Source organism: Pristiophorus japonicus, unplaced genomic scaffold (assembly GCF_044704955.1).
Source record: "Pristiophorus japonicus isolate sPriJap1 unplaced genomic scaffold, sPriJap1.hap1 HAP1_SCAFFOLD_73, whole genome shotgun sequence".
Classification (NCBI taxonomy): domain Eukaryota; kingdom Metazoa; phylum Chordata; class Chondrichthyes; family Pristiophoridae; genus Pristiophorus; species Pristiophorus japonicus.
The window spans coordinates 855,924-868,548 of NW_027254645.1; positions in this window are offsets into that span (position 1 = coordinate 855,924).

Consider the following 12,625-nt stretch of genomic DNA (forward strand, 5'->3'; position numbering starts at 1 on the left):
TGAACCATGTTCATTCTGGCACTTGGACTTTGTTTCTGCTGCTCTGAATAACCCTGTCCCTGAGCTGGAGATTAATGTTCTGTCTCAATATTGTTTCAAACATCGTGTGTCCAATATTTGATTTCTCCATAACCATCATCATCATCATATGCAGTCCCTGGAAGCGAGGATGACTTGCTTCCACGCGAAAAAAGATTGAGTTCACAGGTATTTTAATGAAGGACTTGATATTGCAAATCCCGAGCTACATTTTGAACGGTTGAAGCTGGCTGTGTTTGGATTTTTTTAACGTGTGGTGACCGTTGCACTCCAGCCACCACACTGGCTTGACAGAGCTCGGTCTTGCTCCAGTGGCAAGGATTACCCCAGACGACTGGAGACCAGCTCTGCTGCACGGACTGAGCGAACACATGTAAAGCAGTCTGGGCTGGGCCATGCTGCCCCAAGGCCCTTGGCCCTTCTGGGCCCCAGACTCATGCCTCTCCTGGGCCCCGGTCACGTCCTTCTATAATCTCTTTCCGCTCCTTCGCCCCTCCTGCTGTGCCTGCACGCACTGCAGTTAGCGACGTGACTTTGCAGCCGTCACCATCCTACAATAGAATGCCACCGCCGCACACTGCTCCCTCTGATGGCCCCGACCTGCTAATGGTCATGCAGGCCGGGACCATGCCGCTGCACGGGAGATCAATTCATGTTCCCTTCCCTTCCATTTTGGGCCTTTTCTTACTGTAGATTATTTCACTTCTCACGCAGTTCATCTTTTGCCACATCAAATCCCAAGCTTATTTTGTTTGAGCATACGGCTTGTGGTTGTCATACACTGAACCGGCGTGTCTCACTTTACAGACATGTGACGTTCTTTGAAAGAACTATCTTGCTTAAGACTGGAACTCTCTTATTTTCTATATTGTTTAACGATTTTTGAATGCGGTTAACAGATCTCCACACATACTGCATGTGATTGATTTGAATACCTGGTCTTTGTAATTGTCTTTGCTAATTTTTATGGGTTAGTTGATTATAATTACTTCTTACGAACATACGTTGCAGAAATTTTTTGCATCAAAATAATTGTTTAAACACTTCCTTTATCGGGTCTTTAGCTTCCCCACTGATCACTGTTTCCTCTTGTGGGGGGAATCGAGAACTAGGTGGCGAAGTCTGAGCATAAGGGGTCGCCCATTTATAACGCAAATGAAGATGAATTTCTTTTCTCAGAGAATCGTGAATCTTTGAAATTCTCTACCCCAGAGACCAACGGACGCTGGATCATTGAATATATTTAAGTTGCAGATGGACAGATTTTTGAAAGATAGGGAAGTCAAGCGTTATGCAGAGAGAGCAGGGAAGTGGAATTGAGGACAAGATCAGATCAGCCATGATATTATTGAATGACAGAGCGGGCTCAAGGGGTCAGTTGGCCTACTTCTGCACCTATTTCTTATGTTCTTAACATTGATTAGGGGCTGGGTTTAGATGTAGGTTTAGTGGTTAGTGGGTGTGGTTTGTGGCTATGTTTTAGGATTGGGATTAGTGATTGGGATTGTCAATATGATATTGGGCTTAGGATACATTGTTTAACGTAGAAAGCACTATTGGCAATTTAAGTGTCACTGAACTTGCCCTTTTCCATTTCATGTTTTAACCTCTCACAGACGAGTCACAAAACAGCCTCACAATGTGTTAATTCAAGGAACCTTCGTTTCTGCGCAAGCCTCATTTCCTCCCTTATTTTACATCTCTACATTTCTCACAGAAAAATCAATTAGTGACATTAGATTTGGGGATTTTGGGACAATAACAGACGGATACAGTTGTTGTGCTGGTTACATTTAATCATCAGCCTGCTTGAAAAGGGCTTCTGACAATAATCTGACACCAGGCCTCACAGTCACCGTCTGATTCCACCGTCATATCTTAATTCATTACCCACCTTTCCCCCTAACTAGAGCTGCTTTCAGTGGCATGGCCATTCCCCAAACTGAGGCTCTCTAATTACCGAGCAGAGCATGAACACCGGCACAGACTGGTTAGCCCAAATGGCCCATTTCTGCCCATATATCTGATGTAATTCTATAGTCTCAGTGTAATGGTCCAAGGATTTGGTGCCTCAGTGTTATTGGTCCCTGGATTTGTTGTCACGGTATTAGTAATCCCTCAATTTGGTGTCACGATGTAATTCATCATGGATTTGATGTCTCATTGAAACTGGTCCCTGGATTTGGTGCCTCAGTGTAAGGGTTCCCTGGATTTGATGCCTCAATGTAAGTTTTCGCTGGATTTGGAGTCACAATGTATGTGGTCCCTGGATTTGGTGTCAACAACACCTCATCACTGGGACTGAGGGCAAACCCGCCGCCCAACCACGCATTCAGCACAGAATGATCCCACTCAAATCTATTCCCAATTAACACTGCCAACATTAATTCACCAGAAACAGTCCAGTGCCTGCAAGGAACTGCAACCCCACGTCTAACTTCAGTGAAACACACAATACAAAACATTTGAAAGGAAAAATAAACCCCATCATAGTTCAACAAAGGCAATTAAAGGGCTGTAAATCCCATTCACTCATACACCTTCTTCACCCCTTCTCTCCACCTCCCCCTCCCCAACTACTCTTTCAACCCAACTACCCAACCCCTCACCCCAACTCCTCTATCATCGCATTTCTCTCAAACCCTCAACCCAACACCTCTTTTACGCCTACTCACCAAACCCTCCTCACCCAACTCCTCTTTTAACCTACAATTTAATTTTTAACATCACTTACACAATTCATCCACACTGGAGGTAAATCTCAGGACTATCTGTGATGGTGAGGTGATCACTGGGCAATAAAATGCAGAGACTGGTGGGAGGCTGCTTATTACCCTCGGTGAGATTTACTCCCCTTTTCCACAGTATACTGCGGACAAGTGGTCACCTTGGTAAAGGAATGGTCAGTGTGACATCACTTTCGAATCAAGAGCACACAAGACAATGGGTCATCAATAAATGGTAAAGGGATTAAACACTCTGCAATTACATTGTAAATAAGAGCAAATAAAATGCTGGAAAATAACTGGCGAAGACAATAGCTTATCTCTGTGGAATTCACTGTCAAAAATTAAGAATGATGTGTTTTGTTTACACACACGCTCACACAGACGCATATAGGGCAAATACTTTTTGTGTGCACGTTTCAGTTGTTGTGCATAACCAGAAGCGTAATTTTACTTCGGCCTTTAGGACCTTGCAGGAGCCCACCGGCGGTGCTTGCTGTGTGAGGATACAAGGAGACCGCGCGCGTTTGCTCCTCCCAAAACTGGGGGAATGGAGCAGATATTTAAAGGGACCCGGATTCCCTTTCACTGCCTGTTTATACTAAAAGGAACAGTGCAGTTTATCTCGGAGTGTCGGGAGACTTCACGAACCAACCTCCCATTAACAGTTGTTCCCTTCTTTACTGTGCAGTGATTGAAAAGCTGTCGATTTCAGTGACTTGCGCCTTTCTAAAATGTCACACTCTTTTTGATGATCCATTTGACTTGAATTTGGAAAGACTTCAGAATTGTGCAGTGTGACGAAAGTTTCGTTTAAAGCTGGAGTAAAATGTGTTTCAAAATATTATTTCTAACTCTCCCCCCAACCCCAAATTTTCGAACACTCTGCAATATTGACTGGGAAGTTCCCAAGTTCGTTCCTTGATCTGTGCTGTTAGTGGATCTCAGCCAAGGCAGCAGTTCAGGGGTTATAATTGTCCTCGGTACCAGTGGGCTAAATATGATTAAAAATTAGCCAGTGCTCCTGCTCTTGATACCGATCCAATGACGTTAACTGGATAATCACCTCAACTGGGAAGTGTGTGGTTGTAATTTGAGGGCAGGACTGGACTCGACTCTGATGCCTAACACAGTGGAAATGTGAATCCTGTATTTAAAGTAACAACGTTTGGAACTTCAATTTGCAGGGTATTTGAAGGTGAGGGTCTACAGCTGGGAAACTGAAACCAAACATCACGGCAAGATTTGAGAGATTCACCGGATTGACCAGGATCAACCTTTCATCAGCCTTTGGAAAAACACCAATCACAGCGGTGAGAAACAGGACACATGTTCTGCGTGTGGATGCACCTTCAACCAATCGTCTAGCCTTTGAGACTCGTGTGGCCACCTGACTCAACACTGTAAATGTAGGGACAGTGGGAATGGATGCAGATGCTCGTTGGGTGGAAAGACATCAGGGAGAGACCGTTTACCAGCTGAATGTGGAAAGATTCAGTCTTTCATCTCAGCAACTGACATTCGAGGACTTAGATAACAGACTTTCTCCTGTGAATATAGAGCTGGGTTACTGGGCCGTGATATTTTTACTTGTTCATCTTCTTGACTGTAAACCTTTGCCAATTACTTAATGTGATGGGTTTACTTGTACATTTTTTTTTAAATACATTTACTGAGTGGATTCAAATTTAAATTGAAACCATATTTGCACGATTCTCTATTCATACATCGAAGGTGAGAGAGATGCTGTCAGGAACGCGCTAAGTCCTGGAGTAGAAACGGATTTACAGACTGTATTTTGTGTTTAGTGATCCCATGCGTGATAGCTATCTCTACTCTGGACACCAAGGCAAAGAGCGGCACTCTGGAAGGTATAAGGAACTGAGACTTCTCCCTGAGAGTAACCAAAGGCATGAGAACTGAAACAATCTCGAGATAGAAAGGAGAAAAGGACCAAAATATAACAGGACATCAATTAGTCTCCTCTTATCATGGATATTTCAAATATCGAAACATTGTATTACTTGAAATATCAAAGTATTAAACTCCATCCCAGTTTTCGGGGTTAGTAATATCAGCAGAAACAAATCCCAACTGACAGAACGAACACGATTCAGTCAGGATGCGATTAACAGCAGTAATAACAGTAGAACATTACCTCTGCAGTCACTTGTGAACACGCAATTCAGATGACTGAGTGAATTCCTTTCCACACTTCCCCAGTGTGAATTAGCTGGAGTTTCAGCAGGTTGGATGACTGAGTGAACCCCTGCCCACACACAGAGCAGGTGAACGGCCTCTCGTCGGTGTGACTGTGACAATAAATTTCTCGATCAGACGGGGAACTGAATCCCTTCTCACAGTCTCCACATTCCCACGGTTTCTCCATGATGCAGGTGTCCTTGTGTCTCCCAGGTTGGATGATCAGTTGAAGCTTTGTCCACACACAGAACACGTGTAATATCTCCCTGCAGTGAATGGTGCAATATTTTTTCAGCTGTTTATCTGATTGAAGCTCTTTCCACAGTCAGTGCACTGGAACACTCTCACTCGGATGTGTGTGTGCTTTTTCAGTCACACTAATGTCTGAAATATTTTCCCACAGACATGTTGTGGAAAAATATTTGCGAGACTGTATAATATATAAAGAGAGGTTTATTAAATCGGAGACATAGCTTTGGGAGAAGTGTTGGAGACCCCTGTCTCTAACCAGCTTCTCAATTTGTTATCTCCAGTGAGGTTCTTTTATCTTACAAATTACGTCACTTTACATCACATGATTTAGCACTAGTCCTTAAGTCTAATCATCGCATTACAAGGTTTACAAAGCTTTTCATACAATTACTATCCAAGGCTGGGCTCTTGATATAAACCATCCTTGCATTGCGACAGTGCATTATAAACAAGTGCAGGATTTTTAGCACCGGTATAGACAAACATACTGCCACTTATCTCTCCAGTCTTTCATTATCTCACTTTCCTATCTCCATAACGCAAGGCCAGCATACCTTGAAGTCTAACTGTTTTTTTTTATATAAAGCATAATGCATCAGTATTGTCCCTTACAAAATTCATTAAAGGGGAGAATAAAAACAAATGTTTGGTCCCGTATACTAGTCAAGTATATGTCCAAAAATCCGCTCCAACAATATTCCCCCTTTTGGTCCTGGAGGATGTTAACGAAATCCAGATGACCACAATGATAGTATCATGGTGTCATGTATTCGTCCTTTGAGGTATGTTACTTCCCTGATGTTCCGTATGTCCACCTTGCCTGTAGCTCTAGGCTACCCTTCAATGATAGTGGTCGGTGTCATCGTCATCTGTTTCTTCATCCTTGGTGTCTTCAAGTATTTCCATCAGGTGTGCTTCTTCTTCGGCGATTATACTGGCTACTTGCATCAGTCAAGCCATCATAACATTACAGCAGATATTAAAACACCCTATAATCAGACAGCAACTAATTATTATTACAACCAGAATAATTACTCCATGCAAAAGGTAGGACCCACAGGATTCCCCTAACAGCCAGTCAAACCAGCCAGATCCTCCTGCCGTCGTGGATAACTTCTTTACGTCCCTTCTTATGTGATCAGCGAGGTTGGTGATGTTTTCTTAATTATCGGGAATGTAAGTGCAACATTCAGCTCCAATTAAGGCACATGTGCCTCCACTTTGTGCTCGTATATAATCTAGGGCCATTCGATTCTGGAGTACCATTGTGCGTATGGCTGCCATTTCAGCCGTTATGCCCTCCATTGCTTCAGCAGGGTCGTTAACTATCTGTTCCAGTACCCTCTCTAGGTTATATAATTCATCTATGGTGCGCCCTATCCCGAATGTGAGCATCATGACCCCAAATAGCCTCTCTACCGGGGTAAGATATCGTCTTAGTCGACCTGGTGTCTGTATTTCTGCTAAAGTACGTACCCCTCTGACAAAAGGGGACCACATATCCCAAATAACAGGACCCCCTTCAGTCCTCTGGCAACCATGGGTAGGCCGTATGCCCGCACACAAATAACTGCCATTGTATGCTGTTAGATTCGATCGCAATCTCTCTCTCAGCCCCCGTCACCACCTAATCTTAGGGTCCCAGTTCTGACTACTTGTCTGATTCTTCAAATCCTCTATTTCCAAGAACCCCTGGTTTGTGGTTTCGCTGGCTATTATGTTCCACCAGGTGAGGTTAAAGTATCCTGCTACAAAACCTGTTTCCTCACCAGTCAGGGTACAAGTGAAACAAATGTCAGCAGTGGGCCTTCCAACTCCTAAGGTGTTGCTCAAAACCAGGAATGGTGGACGTACCGACCTATTGTATTCCGGCTGGTACCATCCGTCAATGCATCGAAAAGGTAACACCCCGATCTCCACGTTTCTTTATCCCTACTCTGGTTCCAAGGTGTAATTTACTTCCCCTGTATCGTTTTGTCGCATTACCCACTCCATTCCGAGAAGTTAATTGAGATTGACCTCAAAGGGATGCCTCCTTTGCTATGTATGGGGAAGTGCGAACATACCCAGAAACTGGAAAAGTTCTCAATTTGCGCATAAACATAAGACATGTACAAAAAGTTATTCACATGTAACTCTCGTTTCGGTCTAGCTAGCAGGCCGGACCTAATATGAACTATGATAATCTCAGCGATCGCAATATATAGTTTCATCTTATTACTCGATAATTAACAAATAGTCAAAGGCAAAATGGCCGTAGGCTTTGAAGAATCTCTCGCTGTCAATCTGTAAATCGACAAACAACAACAACTAATACGTGTGCTAAACGGCTGGTTCAAAAACCTTAAGCTGGGTCCGATGTTTCCTTTGTCCATTCCCTTTAACATCGATGCAGGCACAAGTAGCTCTGCTGATTATAACCTCATACGGTCCTATTCATTTTTGGGGCAAACTCCGGTTTTCCCGGGAGGACCCTTACCATAACGCGACTTCCCGCCAACGGGACTTCAGGGAGCTTTGTAAGCTCTGCTTCCGCGTCTCTTTCTTCCTGATTGTCCCTAACTAATTTACACATCCCTTTTAATTGAGTACTTAGTTCCAAAACATACCGTTTTATTTTGTCTTTTAATGGGCCTACATCGCCCCCCCCCTGTTATGATGTTCTCTGGTAATTGCATCCTGTCATTAGTTCATAAGGGGTTAATCCGGTTGTCCGGTTTGTCGTGGTTCTTAACTTCATCAATATAACGGGTAATACTTCTGTCCACGTTTTTGCTGACGTTTTCATGGCCTTTGCCAGGAAGTTCATTAGGGTATGGTTCATGCGATCTACCATCCCAGAACTCTGCGGGTGGTAGGGGATGTAGAATGTTTGTTTTATTCCCATCAGCTGGCATATTCTTTTTACAATTTGTCTTTTTCCGGTGAAGTGGGTGCCTTGTTCATAATATCCTTGCCACTGTTGAGGCAGTGCAATCACGTGTGGGGAAAGCTCCACCCACCGGGTAAATTGATCTATAATCACAGGGCAATACCTTTTTCCATGGAATGGGCGCAAAGGACCTGTGAAATCAATTTGTACGTGTTCCCATGGCCCTCGTGGACGGGGCTGGTATCCCATTTTAATTTTAATGGGCCTGCCTGGATTATATTGTGCGCACGTAACACATTGATGGCAATATTTGGAGATATCTCTCCCGATCCCTATCCACCACCAATCTCTTCCAAGACACCCGCACATGGCCTCTCGTCCGGAATGAGACAGGCCATGATACAACTCCAGTAAGGTATTCTGTATGCATTCAGGCGCCATTACCTTGTCGTTTCGTCTCCAAACGTTATCCTTCCTTTGCGTTGCGCCCTGCTTTGTCCACATACCTATTTCCTCCTCAGAAGTATCCTGGTGCAGTTTCTCAATACTTATCTGTTCGTTCCGGGCCCCAGCGGCACTGACTGAGGCTTCCTCACACTCTTCCTGCTCTAATGCCTTCTGTGCATATCCGTCTGCAGCCTTATTTCCCTGGTGACTCAGCCAATCTGTATTGTTTCGGTCCGGCTCCCTCCTATGGGCTTTAATTTTAATAACCGCTACCTGTTTTGGTTTATTACTGGCTGTTAAAAGAGCTTCTATTCTCAGCTGATGCTTTATGGGATGTCCGCTAGTTGTGATAAAACCCCTTCTCCCTCATGCTGTCATATAATCGTGTACTACCCCGAATGCATATCTACTGTCCGTATAGATATTAACAATCTTATTTTCCGATAATTCCAGTGCCCGGGTGTGGCCTACCAGTTCTGCCACTTGAGCTGACGACGCCCCATTAATTCTCCCTGATATAACTGTCTCTAGATCCTGGTTAACTACGGCCAATCCGGTATGAGGTAGTCCCTCCACATATTTACCTGAGCCGTCCACAAACAAGGTTTGTTCTACGGTTTGAAGGGGGGCGTCATTTATTCTATCCTCTTCCATATCCTCACATACCTCTTCACAAAAGTGGGGTTCTCCTTTACCCATCATTCCTTCTGCGGGTTTGTTTCCGACATCGCTAATTATGGTACCGCTTTGTTGGGTGTGAAGAGGACTGCTTCCCACTTTGCCCGTCTCATATTAGATACGGGTCTCAGTTTTCCAGTTTTCAACATTTCTACCAATGTGTGTTTAGTGTGCAGAATGATGTTTCCAGTCATCACCACAGGCTCGCTTAATTTTTACCGCCCAAGCTGCGCAATCTAGCACGGCTATACATCTGGATAACCCAGTCACCACCGAGCTTTTGGTGGTAGAGTAATAGGCGAAAGGTCTCCTTTTATCCCCGTGATATTGGGTGAGCACGGCCATATAGAACCCACCTACATTGTTACAGTGGATGTGGAAATCCTTACCCATGTCAGACAGTCCCAATCCAGGCGCGGAGACTAGTTCTGACTTGATTTTACTATACGCCTGTTCTTGTTCAAGGCCCCAGTCTATGAGATCTAGGGCCGGTTTCCCACCTTTCACTGATCTTTGTATTGGCTCAGCAATTTTTGCAAAATCAAGGATAAAGTTCCGGCTGTCATTAAAGAGGCCCAGTACCATCCTCACCCGCCTTACCGTTACTGGTCTGGGCAAGTCCTTGTCAGCCTTTTTCCTATCCGAGGGCATTTCTTTCAGCCCCTTTGAGAGGCAGTACCATAGGTACAGGGCCTGGGATTTCTCTACCTGGGCCTTTTTGTTGTTAACCTTAAGGCCCGCCGTTTCCAGAGCCCTTTATACTAAGTATATGTTTGCCTGATGTCTCTCCTTGGTTTCTGAGGCTATTAATACGTCGTCGACATATTGTAAAATACTATTTCTTGCCGGTACCTCTATTTGTTTTAGTATATCCCTCATGACTCGATGGAATATGGCAGGACTATTATGGAATCCTTGCGGTAATCGGGTCCAAGTATATTGTTTATCCTCCACCGTGAAGGGAAATTTTTCTTGTGATTCTCGGTCGAGGGGAAGGGCCCAAAAACCATTGGCTATGTCTCGGACTGAAAAGATCTTATGTTCAGGGGATAATCCATTAATTATTGTGGAGGAGCTGGCCACTCTCTGGTGTAATTTGGGGGTGACCTTGTTCAGGGCAGTGTAGTCGATTGTGAGTCTATAACTCCCATCTGGTTTCTCTACCGGCCATGTTGGGGAGTTAGTGGTGCTAACTGTTTCTTTTACGATACCCTTTTCCACTAGCCCTTTTACTATTTCTACAACCGCTGTTCTAGCTTCAGGTCTAATAGGGTATTGTCGGTGTGGTTTAACAGATGGTCCAGGGAATTTAATAGGGTCCATCTTCGCCTTCCAGTGTCTAATTCTGTCTGTGCCCAGACCCCGGGCACACTGGCACATATGCCTCCATACCCTCCAGTCCCGAAAAGCCAGTCAGTGTTTGTGGCTGTAGCAACACCTATACTTTCCACATGGTGGGCTATCTGTCCTAAATCTCCCTTACTGCTATCCGCCTTTGGCCATGTCAGTTTCCCCTTGCCGCAATCAATCAGGGCCTTAAATTCCCTCATTACAACATTCCCCAATATTGTTCCCTCACGACTCTTGCATACGTAAAATCTCATGGGTATATATAAGTTATCAATTTCCACCAATTGGGTGGTGCTCAGGTAGGCCAGTGTGGGCCGTCCATCTATTCCGTTTATCAGAGCCTTCTTGTCGGTGACGGGAAGAGGCATATTGGTAATGGATATTGAGGCTCCCGTGTCCACTCGCCTTTCACACTATCGGCCCCCTACTAGTGCAGACACATATTTCCTTCCCTCCTTTTTACTATGTACATGGGCCGCCGGACATCACCGGGTGGCTTTGTACACCTGCCACTTCTGGTATTCTTGTTCTGACAGGGTCCTTGCCTTATTAGGATAGCCATTTTTACCATAGCATGTCGCTTCCAGGTGCCCTTTCTTACCACAATACGTACATTGCTTTTCACTGCCTTTCTCTTTGTATTCCCTGGCAAAATGGTCCGGTTTTCCACAATTATGGCAAGTCCCCCTTTTCTGCCCTCCTCCTGTTCCCGTGGCAGAAACCTTTTCCTGCTTTATCTTTGTCTGAGATTTTTCATCGCCCCCTCCCTGGACGCCACGAGCCCACTCGACCAGTTCATCATAATCCTGGGTTACAATTGCTCCCAATTTTTATAATGGTCTGGTGTGCAGCGGATAGTCCGTCCTTGAATGCCTGGATAAATGCTCGGTCACCGCAGCCTGGCTTTCCCTGTCCAGAGCATTCTTGATATATCTGGAACAATCGTCCCCCATATTCTGAGTCTCCTTCCCCTTTTTGCTGTTTGGTTGTAGTAATTTTACCCCAATCAGTAGGGGCATTGCCTAAAACCCGTTGGATCTCGGTTTTAAAAGGGACAAAGGCCGCCTGTTGACCATCTACTTGGGTGGTTAAAGATACCGTGTGTGTCCAACGTCCCCCTGAAAAGGCGGCATTGGCTGCTACCGCGGTTCCTCCGGCCACTACTCCCCACCGATCTGCCGGGCAAGCCTCTCGGACTAGTTGGTGGATATCTCTGAGGTGTAGTTGGTGGCACACCCAAACTGTATCCAGCTCTGCCAAAAATTTAATATTCGCACATCGGGACTGTAATTTACCGAGGGAAGCCATTATCTGCTGTCTTTCGCCGGGGGTAAAGGGCTTATAGGTCGCAGTGGGATTTACGGCCGTCCCCCCTCTCGTTACCGGCACCACCGGGAGGGTTTCTAAATCTTCCTGACCCGGGGCGGTTGCTTCGCATTGATAATTCTCGTAAGGGGGCAGCGATCCCCCCCATTGAGATCGATCCTGGATCTGTTGTTCCAGCGCCAGGCATTCCTTTTCCCACTCTAAATTTTGCGTTTTTGCCTGTTTTAATTGTTTACTTGTTTCATCCATTTTCTCTTTAACCTCCTTAACCTGTTCAATTAGTCCACCTAACTGACGCACCAATAATACTCCGGCTTTTTTAGTTTTATCTTTCTTTTGTTTAACTATCCAACTTCGCTGTTGTTCTAACGTCTGGGATACATCCCAACCGTACTTTTGCATTTTCTTGATTAAGACCTGTCGATCGGTCATATAGGAATTAATTAACGACCCAGGAGGCCCGTGTTTTACATTCCCTTCCTTACCTTCCATCTTTGCCAATCTCGGATGTTTCCCTTTGTTCCTGTAATACTCACGGCCACGATTACTCTGTGGGGACTCTTTATCTTCACAACAAAGCTAGCGTGTTTCCTTACCACCAGAGTTTTTCGGCTCTCGGTTGGTGTGATCAGTTCCCTTCCGCAACAAACTTATTTAACAAAGGGTAAAATCAAATTGTTATTCAGCCTCTTCCCGCTATCTACTTACTCGTATCGTATACACGATCCATTCG